The sequence below is a fragment of the Haliotis rufescens genome, unplaced genomic scaffold (genome assembly GCF_023055435.1).
Source record: "Haliotis rufescens isolate VD_foot unplaced genomic scaffold, xgHalRufe1.0.p SCAF_3, whole genome shotgun sequence".
NCBI lineage: Eukaryota > Metazoa > Mollusca > Gastropoda > Lepetellida > Haliotidae > Haliotis > Haliotis rufescens.
Window position 1 is genome coordinate 12906700 of NW_025964001.1, and position 13330 is coordinate 12920029.

A 13330-nucleotide genomic window follows, 5' to 3' on the forward strand; every position below is an offset into this window, starting at 1 on the left:
TACAGTTTGTGCTTTCGAAAGTATGTCGTAAAAAAGTCTGCATCCTTTTGAGGGTGTAATTAAATTTACCCACACCCTATTAATTCCGGTGGTCTGGCTTTCGTGGACAGTATCATTAACATTCACGATCAAGGCTCACGAAATATTCTATTAACATTTTCAAAATCTAAGTAGGTAACATTATATTTCTTCCTAAATTCTTCAAAAGACATTAAGGCTTTAGAGTTTCTTATTACACCCCTATTGAACCAATTATTAACAAAAGGTCGTTTGTTATTGAACTTATGATTAAACTATAATGGTTCAAGTGAAATGTTTTCCAAGCCAGTTTGATCAGTTTTAAAACAAGATCTGTACTTTTTCCAAGCTTCTTCCAAAAGGTGTTACTGTAAGGGTAACGCTATTTTTCAGGGCATTATCATTTTCAGAATACCGAGGTCTTCCATTAACTGCCAGACGAAGGACGGCAGTTGAAAAGACCGAGGGTAACTTTCATTTGTCATACTCCAATGAACTCACACAAAGTCAATTCTTAAATAAAGCATTCAGACTGATTCACAATAACAACAATTAGACCACAGCTGAGGGCTCTGGTTCAGTCGGTGTTAGTCATTTGGGTCATGATCACGCATACTGCAGTTATACACTTTATACACAATACACAGGCGAGTGGACCGTGTGTTCGTGCGCTTCACACACTGACTCACACGTTTACTTTCCCTAACAAGTGACGGCTTTTATCCTTGAAAGTTGAAACAGCAGACCTAAAAGAGTGTTTCCCTCGAAAACACCAAGTGGGGCGAAACAGCTTGTTGTGTTTGCGAATTGAGTCGAATAAGACGATCCAGTCGACTTTGCTACATTCAGTGTTCACGTTTAACCGCATTGGACCTGTCCTGTTCCTTTATCAAAATATTGCGATAATACTTCAAATTACATAAGCATTGCGTCACACGGATCAAATAAAGTCAATCACATTGTATGATTTTGGAACGTTGCTTCGATTAAATAACACTTTAGTGTATAGACCGCCTCCGTGGTGTAGTGGTAGAACTCCCGCCCGGGGAGCGGAAGGTTCGGGGTTCGACCCCCGACCGCGTCATACCAAAAGACGTTTAAAGATGGTACTTGTTGTTACCCTGTCTGGCGCTCGGCATAAAGGGGCTAAAACAAGAACTGGTCGGCTCGGAGTCAGTATACTGTGTCTGATTGGGGCATTCATTTTACTCCGGCATCGTACCTCAGAGATAGCATTATAAATCGGCATTAGTCCGGACTAGTACAAGCACGCACACACACGCACACGCACACGCACACGCACACGCACACGCACACACACACACACGTGCATGCACGTCACTAAGTGCAATATTCTTGGACGCGACGTTAAACCCCATTTCCCCTCACCTCACCACCTTTAGTGTATAAAATATGAACCAACATTTCACACCACTTTAAAGTTGTCATGTACCACATTTCAATGTATGATCCTACTTTTCCAATTTAATAAATTGATACCAATAGTGATGCAAAAGGATGCTGGACATCACGTGTTGCTGTTGATTGACTTCAGATTCTGGTGACCGGCCATCCCTTTGATCAGTAGGGGGTATTCCAGCGTGAACGGGTGGTGGGGTAACCAGTCAATTAGGCGTCAATACGAAGTCCCGGGGTTGAATCTCAGATGGGTACAAAGTGTCCATGTATTGTTTTCCCCTCAGCGAAATTGCTGTATTGTTGTTAAAAGCGGCGTAAAACAATACTCAATCACTCACTTCAACTTGAAGCAATTTGGATACACAGGTTTTCCGTCCGAGCTCTCTGAACTCCGTGAAGGCACTCTTTAATTATGTAATCGAATATTTTCAGGTTACACAGTCCGTACGAACCTGTCATAACTGTCTTGAAAACTAGCGAGATAAATGTGTTCATATTCGCCATCAAACATGCAGGATCTACTTCCTAAAGATACGAAATTCGGAAACGGTCAACGGAAACGGAAACATGACGGCATAACTGTATGCACTGCTGCAGACGACAACCAACCTCACGTGGCCTGTGGAGGAGGAGGACACACAGTCATTCCCGATGCGTCTCCGGCATTATTTGCAACGAGGAACTTGTTCTGCACTGACATTAAACAGGATTTTAAGCCGAATCATATTAAACGTTATACGGTTTGCAAAGTTACAACAATGAAGGGCGAAATGATAAAAATATGAAATATGTGCACGATTTCTGGACGGCTGGTTGGAAGTAGAAAATTACATTGTTAATATTTTCGAACTGGATGTGATTTTAACCATGACTCTATCTCAACTCACCTCTGTCATCAGCTATTAAGGTTTGCCGCTACCGTTCTCACACAGTATATTTGAATTGATCATAACGTGTTCTGTATAAACTCATAATGGGACTACAGGTTACGGACCATAGCATCTCACTTTGAATTTAAATATTTGCTGCACAATATCGGAAATTATCTCTTTTAACACACCTGAGCATTTTTTTCCAAATATTAAACGTGTGTGTAGTAATGTATCAAAATATTTCCTGACTATTGATGTTTTGTTAAATAAACGACTACCCGCTGGTGTATACATTTGTTTCTACCTTGTGTACATGAAAGCTGACAGAAGTGACAAAATATGTCCCTAAAACAAATTTCTGTAAAAATGTTTTTATTTGTATGAACGTTTAAAGGCGCGAATTTGAAAAGAAAAAGCTTAACAGTCTTCCCTTGTGAAACTCAACTATGTCCTGCTTCCTTACTTGGCAACAGTAACTATTCAGTAATAAATCATTTATAAATCATTTGTCAAACGCATATTTAATGTTGACGTTATTGTAGCGAAAACGTGGTGCAGTCGTCTGAAGCTATGTGCAATTCGCTATGCTACGTTGTGTTCCTTACGCGTGCCAAAACCTGAAGACTTCAGGTTTGCGTGGGTGAGTGAGTATGGCTTTATGCGTGCGAGCGTGCGTGCGTGCGTGCGTGCGTGCGTGCGTGCGTTGTTACGAGGCTGAGAATAGCTGCAATATTAACGTTGCCTGGATGAGCAATGTTTGTTCAGTCAATTATTCATACTACTCCATGAAATGTATTCATATGATAAGTGACGAGGAAATGGGCATGACTATCACATCAGCATAACACCTCGGGGCTCATTCAGCGCCCAGGACGTATGTGTAACGCATGGCTTGATATCTATACAATTTTCAGAGTGTATTTAACATCGCCGTTGATGCTTCACTTACAGACATAGCTGCAGGTATGTTAAATAGTTCTTTTGGTTTAAACTAACTATTACTAAAGGAAGAGGTACCAGTGATTTGCAAGTAACTGTCCAACTAAAATATTAGTAGTCAGTATGTTCCCCTCGTTCGCCTCAATGAATGTCTGACAGGCACGATTGATAATGCTTCTAAAGGTTCATTAGCATCGGCAACAGACCTTGTACATTATTCAACAGAAGCTGACCCTTATCACATAAATGTGTGAGGCAGCGAATGTGTGTTAAGCATATCGGTCAGCAATATCCCAGCGACACACTCTGAATGAGTGAGCGGGTACGATTTTACGACCCCCCACCCACAGCGGTCAGCAATATCCCAGCGACAGAAACTTCCGCATCATTTTCATTTGTCACTTTCTGAATGAATGACTCCCCGATAATGGACACTTTGTACCCATCTGAGAATCAAACCCGGGACTTCGTATTGACGCTTAATTGACTTGTTACCTCACCACCCGTTCACGCAGGAATACCCCCTACTGATCAAAGGGATGGCCGGTCCCCAGAATCTGAAGTCAATCAAAAGCAACACGTGATGTCCAGTACGTTTTTTCATCACCACGGGGTACCCATGTCTGGAATCGAACCCGGGTCTTCGGAGTGACGAGAGCACCCATAGACTAGCCGACCGCCCCTTGTCGTTTGTGACCACTATATATAATTAAACCCCAAGGTGATGTCATGGTTGTTGTGAGTGAAACCTCCTTAGCGACACAGTCGGAGTGACGAGAGCACGCTTTAACCCATAGACTACACGACCGCCCCTTGTCGTTTGTGACCACTATATATAATTAAACCCCAGGGTGATGTCATGGTTGTTGTGAGTGAAACCTCCTTAGCGACGCAGTCGGAGTGACGAGAGCACGCTTTAACCAATAGACTAGCCGACCGCCCCTTGTCGTTTGTGACCACTATATATAATTAAACCCCAAGGTGATGTCATGGTTGTTTTGAGTGAAACTTCCTTAGCGACACAGTCGGAGTGACGAGAGCACGCTTTAACCCATAGACTACACGACCGCCCCTTGTCGTTTGTGACCACTATATATAATTAAACCCCAGGGTGATGTCATGGTTGTTGTGAGTGAAACCTCCTTAGCGACACAGTCGGAGTGACGAGAGCACGCTTTAACCAATAGACTACCTGACCGCCCCTTGTCGTTTGTGACCACTATATATAATTAAACCCCAAGGTGATGTCATGGTTGTTGTGAGTGAAACCTCCTTAGCGACACAGTCGGAGTGACGAGAGCACGCTTTAACCAATAGACTAGCCGACCGCCCCTTGTCGTTTGTGACCATTATATATAATTAAACCCCAGGGTGATGTCATGGTTGTTTTGAGTGAAACTTCCTTAGCGACACAGTCACCAATATCACAGCAGCCTGTAAATAATCGAGTCTTGACAAGGTAAACCAATGGCCGGAAGCATGTGCAACGTTTAAAATAGGCGGGATACGATGACACGCAATCAGCCGAGACCACAATAGGTCCCTATTATACACGTCCCTAACACCATCTAGGGGGGCACGGGTGGCCCAGTCGTCTAAGGCGCCGCGATTCGCTGTGCAGAGTTGCGTCCCTTGGGCACACCAGAAACCTATGATTGTTGGTTCGAATCCCGGTTCGCCCCGATCATGTTTCTGGGTTTGTCAGCACCATACCTGTGCTCGTGGGTTTCACCGAAGTGGTAAACGTCTGAGACCTGCATCACTTCGGGCTTTCCTCCCACATTAAGCTGACACGCCGTGATATAACTGGAATACTGTTAAAAGCGGCGTTAAACCCAACTCACTCACTCACTCACTCACTCACTCTAAGAGCATGTAAGAAGCACTGGCGATTTATTCTGATTCCTACATGACAGTTATAGTTGTGACTTGATACTCATGGGCCTCGTTTCGAACTAACATGCTGCGGTACATATCAAATTAATTCAAGTCCGTGCAATTAACCCCGGTGTGCCAGAGCCTAGACTGGCCCCAGGCGTGAGCTCAGTTTATTCATAGTATTATTGTTATTTATCCCTCTCAGTTAGTTTCTCATTCCTCTACACCAAACTATGGTGACTTGGATTTTATCCTTTCTTCTTATTGTTACCCAATTAATCTGGGTTTTTTTTATTATTATTATTCTACAACCGACTATTTCGGTTGATGTCTATAGATTTTGTTTGTGTTTCGAAAGTTCATTTTGTGTTGGTCATGTTTTGTCTGTAAGTGTTGTGACATTCTTTCTCTCTGTAGTTTTCATTCAGCTTTCTGTTGTCAGGTTTTGGTTATATGTAGTACACTTCAGCATTGCAATTTTATACTTCGCGCGTAACCTCCCCGCCTGCCTCAATAGAAAACAATTATATTCTGTTAAAAAAAATGCCGGTAGATATAGCGCATTATAGACAGGCGGTGGGATTATTTGCTTCTGGTCTTTATAGCAAGGCATCTTGCAAATTTACATAGTACTTGCTGTTTCTCTCTTCATGTTGTATCTATAAGCCTAGAACGTCTATTATAGTAGTGATACTTCTCTTAGGTTGCGGGGATGTTCACCCAAAGCCTGGGCCAGTAAAATATGGTAATTTACAGATTGTTCATCTAAATGTAAGGAGTTTAAAGGACAAGGTAGATCTACTCTGCACTGAATGTCATTCATACGATATTATTTGCTTAACCGAAACTTGGCTGCATGACGGCATACCTACTGTTGATATTTCAATTCCAGGTTTTCATTTGCCAATTAGAAAAGATCGACCAAGTCGAGGCAGGGGTGTAGTTGTATATGTAAAAAACAATTTATATGTTAAAAACATGGATTATCTGTGCGTAAATGGACTCGAAGCATTATGGGTACAGGTAAGATGCAAGACCAGTAAATACGTAGTTGGGACATTCTATAGGGAAGATAAAAGTGAGGCTTACTGGGAGTTGATAGATCAGTCTATATGTAATGCAATAGATTTGAATATACCAACTATTATAGCTGGGGACTTTAATCTAGATATTCTTAGAGAAGGTATGAGCAAAATAGATCACTTACAAGCAATATATGGGTTGACCCAAATTATAACTGAGCCCACCAGGATTACACCTACCTCCAGAACTCTGATTGATTTACTGTTCGTAACTAATGCAGACAGTGTGTGGAGTTCGGGTGTATCCGATCCTGTATGCAGTGATCATTGTCCTATATTCGTAAAAATTAAGGCAAACATACCTAGCAATGCAAATTTTAAAAGAAAAATCTATAATTACAACATGGCTGATAATGAAGAAATTATTGATAGCTTAACTGAGACAAAGTGGGATCATTTGTTATCATCCAGAAATGTTGACGTTATGGCAGAATGTTTTACCCGGACAATTACTGACGTATGTAATAATCATATTCCTAACAAATGTGTAACAATTAGACCAAATGATCCACTATGGATCACTAGTGGGTTACGTCGACTGATCGGGAAACGTAACAGAATTCATAAGGTTGCTAAAAAGCGTAACTTAGATTCTGACTGGACTAAATTTCGTCAAATAAGAAACCGTGTTATCTATTATGTTGGCACTGCAAAGAGAAAATATGTACTCAAGATTGATAGTAAAATTAATTATGCGTACGGTGAAAAAGTATGGTGGCGGCTTGTTAAAAAATATTTAAGAGGCACCAGTAATACAAAATTTCTTCCCATTAATTACAACGATATACCATTTGATGATACAAGAGATATTGCAAATGTGATGAACAATTATTTCTCCGCCCAGGCATCTGTTAAATATCCTGATAAAACTCTCCCTTATATTAAGCGAAATCGCTCTCTGCTATCATTCTAACAACAAAGGAAGTTCAAGATGTTCTATCTGTTAATGTAACTAAAGCAACAGGGCCCGATGGTATCGGCAATAGATTATTGAAATTAAGTGCTTCAGCGATATCATATCCACTGGCTAAATTGTTTAATGTATCTCTGGATAAGTCTACTTTTCCGGCAAGTTGGAAAGAAGCTTCCGTTGTGCCTATTTATAAGAAAGGTAATATTAATGAATGTAGTAATTATAGACATATAGCTCTCACGTGTTGCGTGGCTAAAATATTCGAAAAATGCGTTTTCAAATATGTTTTTAATTACTTAAGAGATAATAATTTGCTTACAAATCTTCAATCAGGTTTTATGCCAGGAGATTCTACTGCTAACCAGCTGACTTACTTATATTATTTTATTGCTAGAGAATTGGATAAAGGCAAAGAAATCAGAGCAGTCTTTTGCGACATCAGTAAGGCCTTTGATAAAGTCTGGCACAAAGGCATTATCCATAAACTCAAATCCTATGGTATTGAAGGGAAATTAATGAGATGGTTTGAAAGCTACCTAAAACAAAGATGCCAACGGGTTGTTATCAATGGGTATCGTTCAGACTTACGACCAGTTACGGCCGGAGTTCCACAAGGGTAAGTTTTAGCACCGCTACTGTTTCTAATTTTCATAAACGACATTATAGACGATATTGATAGTAATATAAGATTGTTTGCCGAACACACATCCCTATATTTAACCAATAGACTAGCCGACCGCCCCTTGTCGTTTGTGACCACTATATATAATTAAACCCCAAGGTGATGTCATGGTTGTTTTGAGTGAAACTTCCTTAGCGACACAGTCGGAGTGACGAGAGCACGCTTTAACCCATAGACTACACGACCGCCCCTTGTCGTTTGTGACCACTATATATAATTAAACCCCAGGGTGATGTCATGGTTGTTGTGAGTGAAACCTCCTTAGCGACACAGTCGGAGTGACGAGAGCACGCTTTAACCAATAGACTACCTGACCGCCCCTTGTCGTTTGTGACCACTATATATAATTAAACCCCAAGGTGATGTCATGGTTGTTGTGAGTGAAACCTCCTTAGCGACACAGTCGGAGTGACGAGAGCACGCTTTAACCAATAGACTAGCCGACCGCCCCTTGTCGTTTGTGACCATTATATATAATTAAACCCCAGGGTGATGTCATGGTTGTTTTGAGTGAAACTTCCTTAGCGACACAGTCACCAATATCACAGCAGCCTGTAAATAATCGAGTCTTGACAAGGTAAACCAATGGCCGGAAGCATGTGCAACGTTTAAAATAGGCGGGATACGATGACACGCAATCAGCCGAGACCACAATAGGTCCCTATTATACACGTCCCTAACACCATCTAGGGGGGCACGGGTGGCCCAGTCGTCTAAGGCGCCGCGATTCGCTGTGCAGAGTTGCGTCCCTTGGGCACACCAGAAACCTATGATTGTTGGTTCGAATCCCGGTTCGCCCCGATCATGTTTCTGGGTTTGTCAGCACCATACCTGTGCTCGTGGGTTTCACCGAAGTGGTAAACGTCTGAGACCTGCATCACTTCGGGCTTTCCTCCCACATTAAGCTGACACGCCGTGATATAACTGGAATACTGTTAAAAGCGGCGTTAAACCCAACTCACTCACTCACTCACTCACTCACTCTAAGAGCATGTAAGAAGCACTGGCGATTTATTCTGATTCCTACATGACAGTTATAGTTGTGACTTGATACTCATGGGCCTCGTTTCGAACTAACATGCTGCGGTACATATCAAATTAATTCAAGTCCGTGCAATTAACCCCGGTGTGCCAGAGCCTAGACTGGCCCCAGGCGTGAGCTCAGTTTATTCATAGTATTATTGTTATTTATCCCTCTCAGTTAGTTTCTCATTCCTCTACACCAAACTATGGTGACTTGGATTTTATCCTTTCTTCTTATTGTTACCCAATTAATCTGGGTTTTTTTTATTATTATTATTCTACAACCGACTATTTCGGTTGATGTCTATAGATTTTGTTTGTGTTTCGAAAGTTCATTTTGTGTTGGTCATGTTTTGTCTGTAAGTGTTGTGACATTCTTTCTCTCTGTAGTTTTCATTCAGCTTTCTGTTGTCAGGTTTTGGTTATATGTAGTACACTTCAGCATTGCAATTTTATACTTCGCGCGTAACCTCCCCGCCTGCCTCAATAGAAAACAATTATATTCTGTTAAAAAAAATGCCGGTAGATATAGCGCATTATAGACAGGCGGTGGGATTATTTGCTTCTGGTCTTTATAGCAAGGCATCTTGCAAATTTACATAGTACTTGCTGTTTCTCTCTTCATGTTGTATCTATAAGCCTAGAACGTCTATTATAGTAGTGATACTTCTCTTAGGTTGCGGGGATGTTCACCCAAAGCCTGGGCCAGTAAAATATGGTAATTTACAGATTGTTCATCTAAATGTAAGGAGTTTAAAGGACAAGGTAGATCTACTCTGCACTGAATGTCATTCATACGATATTATTTGCTTAACCGAAACTTGGCTGCATGACGGCATACCTACTGTTGATATTTCAATTCCAGGTTTTCATTTGCCAATTAGAAAAGATCGACCAAGTCGAGGCAGGGGTGTAGTTGTATATGTAAAAAACAATTTATATGTTAAAAACATGGATTATCTGTGCGTAAATGGACTCGAAGCATTATGGGTACAGGTAAGATGCAAGACCAGTAAATACGTAGTTGGGACATTCTATAGGGAAGATAAAAGTGAGGCTTACTGGGAGTTGATAGATCAGTCTATATGTAATGCAATAGATTTGAATATACCAACTATTATAGCTGGGGACTTTAATCTAGATATTCTTAGAGAAGGTATGAGCAAAATAGATCACTTACAAGCAATATATGGGTTGACCCAAATTATAACTGAGCCCACCAGGATTACACCTACCTCCAGAACTCTGATTGATTTACTGTTCGTAACTAATGCAGACAGTGTGTGGAGTTCGGGTGTATCCGATCCTGTATGCAGTGATCATTGTCCTATATTCGTAAAAATTAAGGCAAACATACCTAGCAATGCAAATTTTAAAAGAAAAATCTATAATTACAACATGGCTGATAATGAAGAAATTATTGATAGCTTAACTGAGACAAAGTGGGATCATTTGTTATCATCCAGAAATGTTGACGTTATGGCAGAATGTTTTACCCGGACAATTACTGACGTATGTAATAATCATATTCCTAACAAATGTGTAACAATTAGACCAAATGATCCACTATGGATCACTAGTGGGTTACGTCGACTGATCGGGAAACGTAACAGAATTCATAAGGTTGCTAAAAAGCGTAACTTAGATTCTGACTGGACTAAATTTCGTCAAATAAGAAACCGTGTTATCTATTATGTTGGCACTGCAAAGAGAAAATATGTACTCAAGATTGATAGTAAAATTAATTATGCGTACGGTGAAAAAGTATGGTGGCGGCTTGTTAAAAAATATTTAAGAGGCACCAGTAATACAAAATTTCTTCCCATTAATTACAACGATATACCATTTGATGATACAAGAGATATTGCAAATGTGATGAACAATTATTTCTCCGCCCAGGCATCTGTTAAATATCCTGATAAAACTCTCCCTTATATTAAGCGAAATCGCTCTCTGCTATCATTCTAACAACAAAGGAAGTTCAAGATGTTCTATCTGTTAATGTAACTAAAGCAACAGGGCCCGATGGTATCGGCAATAGATTATTGAAATTAAGTGCTTCAGCGATATCATATCCACTGGCTAAATTGTTTAATGTATCTCTGGATAAGTCTACTTTTCCGGCAAGTTGGAAAGAAGCTTCCGTTGTGCCTATTTATAAGAAAGGTAATATTAATGAATGTAGTAATTATAGACATATAGCTCTCACGTGTTGCGTGGCTAAAATATTCGAAAAATGCGTTTTCAAATATGTTTTTAATTACTTAAGAGATAATAATTTGCTTACAAATCTTCAATCAGGTTTTATGCCAGGAGATTCTACTGCTAACCAGCTGACTTACTTATATTATTTTATTGCTAGAGAATTGGATAAAGGCAAAGAAATCAGAGCAGTCTTTTGCGACATCAGTAAGGCCTTTGATAAAGTCTGGCACAAAGGCATTATCCATAAACTCAAATCCTATGGTATTGAAGGGAAATTAATGAGATGGTTTGAAAGCTACCTAAAACAAAGATGCCAACGGGTTGTTATCAATGGGTATCGTTCAGACTTACGACCAGTTACGGCCGGAGTTCCACAAGGGTAAGTTTTAGCACCGCTACTGTTTCTAATTTTCATAAACGACATTATAGACGATATTGATAGTAATATAAGATTGTTTGCCGAACACACATCCCTATATGTCGTGGTAAATGGCCCGAATACAGCAGCACATTGTCTGAATAACGATCTAAGTAGAATATCCTCTTGGGCAGAAAACTGGCAGGTCGATTTCAACCCTAATTAAACAGTATCTATCCAATTTTCTCAGAAGATTCTTCCAAATGTAAAACCAGTTTTGATAATGAGAAACACTACTGTTCAGGAAGTTCATTCTCATAAACATCTAGGACTTACTCTCCAAGAAGATTGTATGTGGAACGATCACATTGATACGATAGCCTAGTCAAGAAAGTTAGTCCAATGATTAACTGTCTCAGGAGTTTCAAGTATCGTTTAAATAGAAAAAAACACTGGAAACTACGAGTTGCCACATATGGGACAACTGCACAAAAGAACAGGCGTTACTACTTGAAAAACTAAATCTAGATGCACTCAGAACTATTTGTGGGGCTGTTCGTGGCACAAGTCACGGTAAACTTTATAGAGAAACAAATATTACGTCATTAGAAGAAAGACGGCATTTTCAAAAGTTAAATATTTTTTTATAAAATGTTAAACAGTCTAGTACCCGACTATCTCTCATCCTTAGTTCCAAATAGATGCACTTCATTTCTTTCTTACGTGTCCCTTAAACAATACAGTAAGGCAAAACATGTATTATTTCGTAAAAGGCTACGATTTAAATTCAATTCCAAATGGTAATTCAAATTTAACGACAGTAACAAATCTTGAAATTTTGAAATCGGTCCACAGTTTTATTCTTTCTTCTTGCTGATTTAGAGATTTTGTCTGAGATGTTGGCTTTGCTATATGATACTGCGATGTTGTTGTGCTGAATGTAAATAATAATGTAACTGTAGCTATGGAAGTTAACCCAGTAATTAAACACTTACAGAACAATACTTATCTTTAATGTCAATTATACAATGTATGTTATTTCTCATGTCACTTTCAATACATTTCTATTTGTATATGTATTATGTTTGGGAGAGGCAGTTTGGCGGTTACGTTATAACATATCAAATACGATATAACTTATGTATTTTAAACACAAAGACAGCATAAAACCGCACAGCTTGAACGCATCACGAATTTACAAAGCCACATTTATTGCCCTATGTCAGATATAGATATTCATCACTATTAAACTGACACGATATGGAGGCATTTTATTGGTAATAATAGATATCTTTGGGGTTTTTTTAAATTATCAACTCTGCCAAAATACAGCGAAAAAGTGATTTTAGAGCGAATACCTTCAACGCGTAAATAGTTCCTCGGCGTCTGGGCTGATATCCTACGCAATATTGGTATTGAGGTAGCTGTAGAGGTGGCCTTGGTGGTTCTTTCACGTATGTGACATAGTTGTATGAATCTGTCCTGTGTTCCAGTAGTCACACATGGTCGACCGGATCAAGGAAGGTCACGTGTTGCCTGGTGTCTGATAACGGTTCCAGTCTTGTAATGGTGCTTGGTGCTACGTGGATAAACCTGGCTACAGCTGAAGATGATTATCATGTATGCAGTTGGTCGATGGCGTTGTTGCGTTTGGCTTCCGTCAGTCGTGGCATGTTTTCGCTGTTCCCTTGCTGTAAGGCTGTGATGACATGCAAATGAAAACCCAACGTTCTTATAGCCCAACAAGTTTTTTCTTTTGTCGATTTTTCCATTCTTACCACACTAATGAAACCCAATCAATACACAAATGACAAATTCATTAATGACTATCAACCAATTCAATTCATCTTGGTAAATGTGTATGGATGTCGGCAACACTCTATCATATATTTACTGCTATTTACATTTTACAACTTTTAAGTGTTTTTTTACAGGGTATAT